Source organism: Protopterus annectens, chromosome 6.part0 (genome assembly GCF_019279795.1).
Source record: "Protopterus annectens isolate FY-2018-M chromosome 6.part0, PAN1.0, whole genome shotgun sequence".
NCBI classification, from domain to species: Eukaryota; Metazoa; Chordata; order Ceratodontiformes; family Protopteridae; genus Protopterus; species Protopterus annectens.
In genome coordinates this window covers 1,241,925,390-1,241,937,969 of record NC_056737.1, presented here as the reverse complement: position 1 = coordinate 1,241,937,969, position 12,580 = coordinate 1,241,925,390, and positions in this window count along the sequence as shown.

Below are 12,580 nucleotides of genomic sequence, written 5' to 3'. Positions count from 1 at the left end.
TAGGCTTGCATAGGCCTTAGGGCCAATAGCCTAGTGCCAACCTATGAACCTATGAACCTACCACATTGACTCTATACTACATATCTAACAACCTGCTCTTTCAATTTGTTCACATTATTTTGTTGCATTTTGCCTATTATAATGTACTTCATTGCAATCATTGTATTACTTATCTGTTTTTGTATTGTCTCATTGCAAATACTGTACTATTAATATTGTATTTTAATCTCCTGTCCTGGAGCTTATTGCTCTTTTATAATGCCTTACTGCAACTATTGTATTCCAGTACTGCATTTTATAAGCATATGTCTTGGAACTTATCTCCCAGACCTCCACTGAAAATGGGATCTCTGTGGCCCAGTGGACTTTCCTGGTAAATAAATGTCAATAAATATAATAAATAAATACATTGTGGTGGAAGTCATGAATCTAAAAGGGAAAATGTTTAGCTTTTGGTCAACAAAGCCACAAATGCAATAAGTGGAATCATTCCAAAAGATTTTGTAAATCAAAAGGCCCACATTCTTTTATTAAAAGGGAACATTTTAAGAAACGAGTTGATCAGTTAGACAATGGCAAGTCTACTCTTTATGTTGATGGTGTGTCAGCGCTTCATGAAATGGTCACTGCAGTAGATTTAAGGGAAAAGAATGAAGTATATTGTACTGTTCAGATAAATGGCAAACCCATAGAGCTCAAAGTCGATACAGGCTCTAAGTGCAATACTATGTCTGCAGAAACAGTTGCAAGAGTGTGTAAAGGTGAAAGGCTTGATTTGACAAGGAGTGTGAAACATTGTTTATGGAGGTAAAGAAATTCAAATCGAAGGCTCAGTTGCTTTCATATTAGTCTGCTGGAAGATGCTACAACTTATTATTTTATGTGGTCAAGAGACATGTCCAGTCATTACTAGGGCTGTTATTAGAGACAGTTTGAAAATGGGACTACTTTAATTTAATAAGGAAGTCCTCCAAGTTAGCTTGAAAGACCACTACTCTAATTTTGTCCAGCACATTTTTTCAACTTATGCTGATTTTTCCAAGACAAACTATGCAGACTTCCAGTTGTTACTCCATGAAGTTAGATCCAGAGGTCAGTCCAGTTATCAGGCCAGCACATAAAGAGCCATACAGGGCAGAGTCATGGCCAAGTTAGATAAAATAGTGCGACATGGTGTGATTTGTCCAGTTGAAACCCCAACTGAATGGGTATCTTCCATGGTGGTAGCTCATAAGAAAAGTTCAGATGACATCAGAATATGTATTGATCCTCGAGATTTGAACAAAGCACTAAAAAGACCTCATCATCCAATGAGTACAGTTGTATCCTTGATGCCAAATGCCACTATTTTTTCTGTATTCGATGCAGAGAATTCATTTTGGCAAATTCAGCTTGACAGAAAATCCTCATTGCTCACTACTTTCAGTAGACCGTTAGGCAAGTACAGATTTTTGAGAATGCCATTTGTGATAAATTCTGCAAGTGAAGTCTTTCAACGTGCAATGGAGCAATTTTTTTCTAGGTATCCCTGTGCTATCATAGTAGATAACATACTGGTAGGAGGTCATAATGAAGCTGAACATGACAGAAACCTCAGAAATGTTCTAGAAAGGCCATCAAGTGAATCTTAAGCTCAATCCACACAAATGCAAGTTCAGACTACAAGAAGTTTCTTATGTTGGTCATTTATTTACAAGTACAGGCCTACGACCAGACCCTTCAAAACAAACAGCCATTCTTGAGATGAAAAGCTCCAGACAATGTTCAATCCCTGCAACGTTTTCTTATCATTGTCAACTACCTAGGTAAGTTCATTCCCGACTTGATCAACTTACAGTATCCCTTGCAGAGCTAACATATAAAGATGTATCCTGGTCTTGGTTAGAGCAACACCAAAGAGTATTTGATGTCTTGAAACAGACAATTGCTAGTCCACCAATGCTCAGATATTATGATTTTTACAAACAAGTTACACTTTCCTGTGATGCTTCCAAATTTAGCCTTTGTGCAATCATTCTACAAGCGGATCATAGGTTCATAGGTTCATAGGTTGGTACTAGGCTATCAGCCCTAGGGCCTATACAAGCCTAGCCATAACAATTCCCTGGCTATTTCTTCCCACATTATTTACTTTCCTGGACCCCTGTCTAGCAGGGTGACTGACGTGATCCCTGGGGTGAATTTCCTTTCTCCCATCCAATCGTCAAGGTTCCTCTTGAAGAGGTCCAAAGAGGCACTCTGCTTGACATGTATGGGGAATCTATTCCAGAGTCTGGGGAGTCTCTGGGTCAGGAACCTATCCCTCCAGCATGTTTTGTTTATTGTGATGACAAGGTTTAGATCCCTGGAGCGTGTAGCTCTGAGGGATTGGGATTTCTTTAAGTGTAGCATGTCCAACAGCTCTGGGTTTGACATGGCCTTGTATGTTAAGCAGAGATCGCCTCTGAGTAGACGATATGTGACAGAGTATAGCTGGAGTTTTTAAGGTGGTCAGCGTAGGGCATCTGCTTTAGGCCTGTGATTCTTTTAGTGAGGTATTTCTGAGGCCTTTCCAGTTGTCGCAGATGTCTTGAGAGGTACATACCAAATGGGGCGTTGTATTCTATAATGGGTCTAATGAGGGATGAGTACAGTGGGACAATGACCTCCTTTTTCTGGATGAAAAGCCCTTCGTGATGAGGTGTGCCACATAGAAGGATTTCCTGACTGTTGTGGCGATGTGGTTATCGAAGGTGAGACCACTGTCCACCTGTGTCCCTAAGTCTCTTATCACACTTTCGGTGTTTAGTGTACTGCCACCTATATGGTAATTCATGGATACATGTTTTTTCCCAAAGGAGATAACAATACATTTCTTGGCATTGAGCTTGAGCCCATGGCTCTGGCACCAAGCATCTGTTTCTGTAAGGCCCTTTTGTAGAGTATCCACATCATTTGGGGATTCAATAATGGCTCCCAGTTTGCAGTCATCTGCAAACTTTGTTAGCCAGAGTCCCTTAGTGTTGACCTGTACTTCAGAGAAGTAGATGCCAAACAAGAGCGCCCCAGGACTGAACCCTGAGGTACTCCACTTGTCACTTGTCTGGAGCTGGATTTGGAGTCAGCTACTTTTACAGTGTGGGTTCTATCAGTAAGCCATTTAGCAACCCATTGGGTGACATAGGGATTAATGCCCAACTTAGTAAGTTTATCTATGATTCCAGAGTGGGGATGGTGTCAAAGGCCTTGGCAAGGTCTAGATAGGCTGTGTGGACCACCTTACCCTTGTCCATGGCTCTGGAGACTGATTCAAAGAAGTCAATCAGGTTCAGGAGACAAGATCGGCCCTTCACAAACCCAAACTGGGTGGGGTCCAGTGTTTGAAGGTTGCCAATGTCTTTGTTTATAAGTTCCATGATAATACGCTCCATGGCCTTGCAGATAAGGCTTGTCAGACTGATGGGATGGTAGTTTCCTGGATCCAAGGTGGATCCCCCCTTGTGGATTGGGATAACTGTAGCTCTGCGCCACTCAGTGGGCATGAAACCTGAGGTGAGGCTATGATTAAACATGACACTTAGGTGAGGTGCCAGTTCATATTGTAGTTCATGTAGTACACAGCCTGGGATGTCATCTGGGCCTATGCATCAAATACTTACCCAAACCAAGACGCAGTATGCCCAGATCAAGAAAGAGCTTTTGGCAATTGTGTCTGCATGTTCGAAGTTTCATGATTATGTTTATGGTAGACCTATCCAGATCAAAACAGACCACCGACCTCTGGTCACTATCTTGAGAAAGCCAACGCATTTAGCTCCAGCCCATCTGCAATGCGTGATGCTGAAATTGCAAAAGTATAATTTCAATCTTGTCTACAAGAACAGCAGACTTCTTTGTCTTGCTGATGCATTTGTCATGATCACCCGGAGATACCACTGAAAAGAATGAAAATCGAGGTTCTCATTTGCCTGATGGTTTTGAACTCATGGAAGTGAAGAAATCTTTCTTCCACACATCTTGATGAACTGAGAGATCACACAGTTATGGATCCAGTTGTACAGAGGCTCAACAACTTCATCAAACAATGATGGCTGTCAAAGCAATCTTGTTTACCTCAAGAAGTGCAACATTATTTTCCATACAGCGATAACATTTTGGTTAACAAAGGTGTCATTATGAAAGGTCCAAAAGAAATTGTTCCAAAGTTCTTGCAACAAGAGTACATTACTATTTTGCATTGTGGTCACCCAGGAACCAAATCTACCAAAAGAAGGGTAAGAGGGTTGGTATACTGGCCTTCTATGTCACAAGACATTGAGAAAGCACTTTTATCTTGTTCGGTATGTAATAGTACAAAGGCACATCAACAGAAGGAACCACTTCAGCTTAACTAGATTTTGGAACTACCTTGGTCAGCAGGAGCCACAGATATCTTCAAGTGGAATGGTCAACATTAGTTGGTGTTAATAGACTCTTACTCCGATTGGTTTGAGATTGACTTACTTCCTAACCCAGCATACAGCACAGTCATTACTTAGATGAAGTGTCATTTTACTGTACATGGAACTCCACACAAGGTTATTTCTGACAATGGCATGCAGTTTACAAGCCAACAGTTCAAAAGATTTGCTTAAGAATGGGACTTTACTCATGTATCAAGTAATCCAGAGTACCTGCAGTCAAATGGTTTGGAAGAATGGGCAGTTCAAGGTGTAAAGCAGTTACCTGAGAAGTCAAAACGAGACAATAGTGATGTTTTCCTGAATCTCTTGATTATCGGAAATGTTCCTCATGATAAACATCTAGGTTCTCCTGCTCAGAGACTTCTTTTGAGACAAACCAGAACCACATACCAATCAGTAGTCTATTGTTGGTTCCATGTGTCAAGAACAACAGATCACTGAAAGCCAATCTGTTGAGAAAATGGATATCCCAGAAGTCCTACTATGATAAGACCAGTAAACTGCCCAATCGATTACGAGAGGGAGAAGTGGTAAGGATGCAAACGTCCAAAGGTTATGATTGGATTGGTGTCATGAAGAATATTGGTCCAGAGCCGAGATCGTACATTGTAGAATCAGAAGGAGTAATCTTCAGGTGGAATCAGAAGCATTTGAGACCAGTGTCCAAGCCTATACTACAGAAGATAGCTTGTGAGAAAGACTCTTTATCTCAGAGTGAGCTGTCGGGTGTTCCACAACTAGAGGAAGTTCTAGAGGACATTCCTGTAACTGTGACGAATCCAGATGTTCCTGATACTAGTTGTGTACCACAGACTGCCCCTGTTGCTAACCATTATGTGGTGAGACATGATCGAATCTCTAAACCTTGTAGAAGATATAAAGCAACTTAAACATGAATATAGTGTTTTATTTCCAATGTATATCGTAATGCATGTCTAGCTCTAACATTGTTTTGTATAAAGGGCAATCCTTTTAAGAGAGAGGATGTAGATCAATATGTGTGTATATACCTTTAAGAAGCTATCCAAGAACTTGCACAAGTGTATAAATACTGAGCATGTGCAAGTCTGACTGCCATTTTGTAGTTAGCTGTTGAGATGTGAACATGTATATATGTAAGGTCTGTTTGTTAACCAGGTTATTCATATGTAAAGATGCTGCTATCCATCCTGATGTGTTTCTATGTATTAAAGCATCTAAATGAAACCCCAAGCCTTCTTATTATTTGTATTAGAGATGAACGCGCAACAATTACTATTAATTATTAGTACTGTAAAATGTAAACACTTCTAGACTGACCATGATATATATTTAATTTCATTGTCACTTGTTGGCAATGCACAATAAAATAAATTTTAAGCAGTTTTTGCCTGGAAACTGACATTTCTGATGCTGTCCTCTAACATGCTGGTAAAATAAAAATCATAGTTTAACAACATTGGTTCATAGTGACTAATTTTTTGACAGAAGTTTAAATAGCATGAAACTGTATATGTGGAAGTCTTTTGATGCTGGCTCCATTCAGGGGCAGTTGAGTTTTGTTTGTGTGTGTGTGTGTGTGTGTGTGTGTGTGCGTGCGTGCGTGCGTGCATGAGTGCGTGCATGCATGCGTGCGTGTGTGTGTGTGTGTGTGTGTGTGTGTGTGTGTGTGTGTTTGTGTGTGTGTGCTTGTGTGCGTGCACATGTACATGCACATCTGTACAGTGCATGGTTAAAGGTACTATAGTCACCAGTCTTAGAAAATAGCATAATTATAACAAAAAAAAAAAAAATAATTCCTAAAAAAAAAAAAAAAAAAAAAAATGCAGGCTAGACAGCTCCAGTGGCACAGTGAGATAAATCTCTCAATATAGTCTAGGTGACCATAGTTTGAATAGCAGCTAAGGTGTTTCACAGAGCTGGGAGGGATGATGACGGAGGAGGAACTGGAGCTAGTCAAAGATATAGCAGTCCTTCAGAGGAAGGAGATGAGTATGCCACCTGTAGGTGGGTGTGTGGTAAATCAAACTGCTGATGAGCAGTAGCCCTTGTTGGGAAGCGCACAGGAACAGATACTTGCACAGTGGAAGGCATGGCAACTGCAATGTTGATGTGGGTCTTACATCTCACAATGTAGAGGAGTGGTTAGGCTAATAAAAAAGGTGTACTTTACCAGCAAGGACACAAGCAACCCTCATATCTGCTGAATGATACCAACTTTACAGATGTAAGAAAAGTGGAGTGGGTGGTGCCCACTTTAAAGCTGTCATGAAAGTGGAATAGATGGATACCCACCATTAATGGATGAATAGTTTCAATTCTTTCTGAGTGAGACTCAATATTTTCAGGTGTATATGTGGTTGTACATACAAAAATGCAGGTTTTTCTCAAACAAAAGTACATTCTGTACAGATCCATACAGCTGGATTACATTTTATACAGATCCGTGGTGGTGCTGCGGTAGCGTTGTTGCCTCATAGCAAGATGTTGTCCCATTCGATTCTCAGCTAGAGCGTCTTCTGTGTGGAGGCATACGTGAATGGGGCATGCCTTCGTTGAAGGTTGTGCATCAGGGCTCGTAACCCGGTATGTAAAAATCCACTACCAATCATTAGCGGACCGGAGTTCTGCTGTGGCAACCCCTAACTGGGAAAAGCCAAAAGACACTAACAAACAGATGGGTTACATTCTGTACAGATCCATACAGCTAGGTTACATTCTGTACAGATGCATGCAGCTGGGTTACATTCTGTACAGATGCATACAGCTGTGTTACATTCTGCACAGATCCATACAGCAGAGTTACATTCTGTACAGATCCATACAGCTAGGTTACATTCTGTACAGATGCATACAGCTGGATTACATTTTGTACAGGTCAATACAGCTAGGTTACATTCTGTACAGATGCATACAGCTGGGTTACATTCTGCACGGATGCATACAGCTGGCCTACATTCTGTACAGATGCATACAGCTGGGCTACATTCTGTACAGATTCATACAGCTGGGTTACATTCTGTACAGATGCATACAGCTGGGTTACATTCTATACAGATTCATACAGCTTGGTTACATTCTGTACAAATCCTTACAGGTGGGTTACATTTTGTACAGATGCATACAGCTGGGTTATATTCTATAAAGATCCATATGCTAGGTTACATTCTGTGCAGATGAATACAGTTGAGTTACATTCGGTACAGATGCATACTGCTGGATTATATTCTGCACAAATCCCTACAGCTGAGTAACATTCTGTACAGATCCATATGCTAGGTTACATTCTGTACAGATGCATACAGCCGGGTTACATTCTGTACAGATGCATACAGCTGTGTTACATTCTGTACAAATCACTACAGCTGGGTTACATTCTGTACAGATCACTACAGCTGGGTTGCATTCTGTACAGAAGCATACAGCTGGGTTATATTCCATACAGATCCATACAGCTGGGTTACATTCTGTACAGATGCATACAGCTGGGTTTCACTCTGTACAGATGCATACAGCTGGGTTACATTCTGTACAGATTCATACAATTAGGTTACATTGTGTGCAGATGCATACAGCTGAGTAACATTCTGTACAGAAGCATACAGCTGGGTTATATTCCATACAGATCCATACAGCTGGGTTACATTCTGTACAGATGCATACAGCTGGGTTTCAGTCTGTACAGATGCATACAGCTGGGTTACATTCTGTACAGATTCATACAATTAGGTTACATTGTGTGCAGATGCATACAGCTGAGTAACATTCTGTACAGATCCCTACAGCTGGGTTACATTCTGTACAGATCCATACAGCTGGGTTACATTCTGTACAGATCCGTACATTTAGGTTACATTGTGTGCAGTTGCATACAGCTGGGTTACATTCTGTACAGATCCATACAGCTGGGTTACATTCTGTACAGATCCGTACATTTAGGTTACATTGTGTGCAGTTGCATACAGCTGGGTTTCAGTCTGTACAGATGCATACAGCTGGGTTACATTCTGTACAGATTCATACAGTTAGGTTACATTGTGTGCAGATGCATACAGCTGCGTAACATTCTGTACAGATCCCTACAGCTGGGTTACATTCTGTACAGATCCGTACATTTAGGTTACATTGTGTGCAGTTGCATACAGCTGGGTTACATTCTGTACAGATCTCTACAGCTGGGTTACATTCCATACAGATGCATACAGCTGGGTTATATTATGTACAGATAGCTGGTTACATTCTGTACAGATGCATACAGCTTGGTTATGTTCTGTACAGATCCATACAGCTGGGTTGCATTCTGTATATAGCTGGGTTACATTCTGTACAAATGCATACAGCTGGGTTACATTCTATGCAGATGCATACAGCTGGGTTACATTATGGTGTACAGATGCACACAGATGATTTGTATTCTGTACAGATCCCTACAGCTGGGTTACATTCTGTACAAATTGCTACAGCTGAGTTATATTATGTACAAATGCATACAGCTGGGTTACTTTCTGTGCAGATGCTTACAGCTGTGTTACATTATGTACAGATCCATGCAGAGGGGTTACAGACCCTTTATGTAAGTGTCTCCTCCCCCTACCTAACAGTTCAAAGTTCCTGTGGTAGGAACTAATTCCAGCTACTTCAGGTCTCACTTGCAGAGACACTGCTCCAGACATCAATTCCACTTTCATAGAGGGTTAACAAACTCAGCCCTCCTTTCATACAACCATGTCAGTGTAACTACAAAATGCACTTACTAATACAGCAATTTTTCTCTCGTTGGTTTTAAAGAAATATACTGATTTAAGGAGAAGAAACACTGCAACTTAAAGCAATGTTGTTGAGTTGCACCAAATTATAAATACATATACATGATACAGCTATACATGTAGATATAGATAGCTATATCTATATATCCATACATATATGTGTGTGTGTGTGTGTGTGTGTGTGTGTGTGTGTGTGTGTGTGTGTGTGTGTGTGTGTGTGTGTGTGTGTGTGTGTGTGTGTGCAGCTATAGATATAAAGAGATGTATAGTTGATGTACATTTATTTGAACGCTCTTTTCATGGAAGGGAAAAAAGTTGACTTATATTATTGATCATGTAAGCCATTTTTTTTAATGTGCAAGACTGTACTATAGCAGTGATTGGGAAAATTGCCATTTTCCCACTGTAGAATGATCTTGGAGTTAGTATATAAAATTAGCAGGGAGTATGGTGCTGCTGGACATGAGAATTAAAACAAAAGTGCTAATCCAGTTTTGTTTTGTAATAAAGCTATATTTGGATTTATCTTGCTGCCTTTGTGTTGGTTTTGTGGCCAGTTTGAGGAGGCTTGCCCAGCTGCAAAAAAAAAAAAAAAAATGTAATAGACTGGTGATCAAGTGTTTACTCTCATAGGCGAGTTCTAGACTAACTGTCCTTGTGGACCATTTTAAGGCTAGCCAATTTCCTTTCCAAAGATAAGAATCAGACACTGTACTTTGTGTTTGTGAGGTTAACACCTTAACCATTACACCAACCTCAACACCAAAACAGCTAAGTATCTTATAGGTAAATACTAGGCTAGCTGCCCTGCAAGACAATTTTAAGCCTAGTCACTTTTCCCAAAGGTGAGAATCAAACCCTGTACATTGTGTTTTGGAAATATGTACCTTTACCATTATATGAAACCCACAAACAAGTGTTTCAAATACAATATTTTATAGTCATGATGGAGGAAAAATATAGAGTGAGCTAAATAGATAGCTGTAGCTATCGATATTTATCTCTCTCTCTCTCTGTGTATATATATATATATATATATATATATATATATATATATATATATATATATAGGTTCTCTACATAATCTTGAAATTTTGAAATATCGAATTTCAAAATCTTAAGACCATATAGCTGAAACCCCTAAATACCGAAAAACCAGAAGTGAGAATTTCAAAACCCCGAAGTTCGAAGATGTTGAAGTAGTGCTTCTGGGGTTGCGGTTTGTGAATGGATTGGTAGAAGGTCAGGTAAGTATCTATATTTGAGTGTGCTGGTTAGGGGCTTTAATGTGTGTGTAATTGTGTGTTGTGATTGTGATGTGTGTGTGGGCGAGGGGAATGTAGGTGTGTGGTGGTGTTTTCGTGAGCTTGTCTGTGTAGTGCGACCTTGGAGTTAGAATATTTAAGTAGGGGGGATGCAGGGTGGCTTGTCCCCCTGCTTGTATGTAGTGTAGGTTTGTGTGTTTGTGTTTTGGGTGATGGTGTGTGTATGTGTATGGTGTCTGTTTAGTGTAGTGTTCAAGATTTTAAATTTCGTGCTTCTGGTCTTCCGGTCTTCTTGTCTTTCGGATATCTGGTCTCGGGATTATGGGCATCGGTATTATGGGTTTTCAGTCTTATGTAGTGAACCTATATATATCTATAGATATATATATATATATATATATATATATATATATTATACATATAGAGAGAGAGAGAGAGAGAGAAAGAGAGATTTGTCTATAATATATATATATATATACAGATATATATATATATATATATATATATATATATATATATATATATATATACACATACAGGTGTATATATATATATATATATAAAAAAATATATATATATATATATATATATATATATATATATATATATATATATATATATATATAGTTTCACTTCAGAATGTCGAGTTACTGAAAACTCGAACTTCTTATGGTCGAGACCATAGGAAGTTCGAGTTTTTAACTCATCATTCTGAAGTGAAACTATATATATATATATATATATATATATATATATATATATATATATATATATATATATATATATATATATATATATATAAAATATATATATATATATGTATGGGTCTAGGACACATGCTCGACTAACATATGTCCGAATCACAAAACATCGAACACACATACACAAAAGTGCTTAACATCGAAAAGTGCTTCCGTGTATGTGTAGTTCAAAAATAAAAAAATCTACGTTTCTGCAGTGGGGCTTCACACCCCTGCACCCCCCATACCCCCTCTACTTTATTAATCTCAGTCCGAGATCGCACTACAGTGGGGAAAACGGAATTTTCCCTTACCTGCACTGTAGTCCGATCTACAAAACAGGCACACATACACAGAAGCACTTGTCGATGTTAAGCACTGTCGTGTATGTGTGTTTGTTGTTTTGTAATTCGGACATATACTAGTCGAGCATGTGTCCGGATCCCATACATATATATATATATATATATATATATATATATATATATATATATATATATATATATATATATAAATATGTGTGTGTGTGTATGTATATAGATAAATACATATATGTATATAGATAGATATCGATCATAACCATGCATTGAAAAGACAGCTTGTCAGTCTGACAATGATCAGCGCCTAATAAGGAATTCATCAGAATTAATCATTGCATCTCACAAGGCAAATATAGTTAAAATCACATAACTGACTGAGAAACAGATTGCATTTCCATGAATCTAGGCATGATTAATATGGATTCATAAATAATTAAGCATTCGAGTGAAAACAAGTTTCAATAAGCAAATAAATAGAAAATACAATATGTAATACAAGGAATGTCTGACTGAAGGGACCATGGTTTTGTAGGGTTAAAGATGTTAACATTTTAAAAAATATAAATATGCAAAATGTTTAAAATGTTAAAATATGTGTTAATGTGTTACCTTAATGTTAAAACCATAAAATACCATTTCTTTATTAGTAATGAAGGGTATCTGTTCAAGGTTTTTTGTAAGAATGTACAGTGAATATAAAAAGTTTCCATACCCCTTTTAAAATGCCAGGGTTTTGTGATATAAAAAAATAAATGCCAAAAAATGTATAGTCATCCCCTTTGGGAAAAACAAAGTGCCCACAAATTATCACATAGACAGCAACCCACTGAGTATGGAAAAAGTAATCAGAGACCTAGGGACCCAAGTCGACAGCGACCTCTCATTTGACACCCACGTTGCCAAAGTGGTTAGAAAAACATTCTACCTTGCACACCTCATCATGAAGGGATTCACATCCAGATCCAAGGATGTCATTGTACCCCTATATTCCTCCCTCATCAGACCCATGATTGAGTACAATGCCCCATTTGGTATGTACCTCACCCGGCATTTGCAACAGCTGGAGAG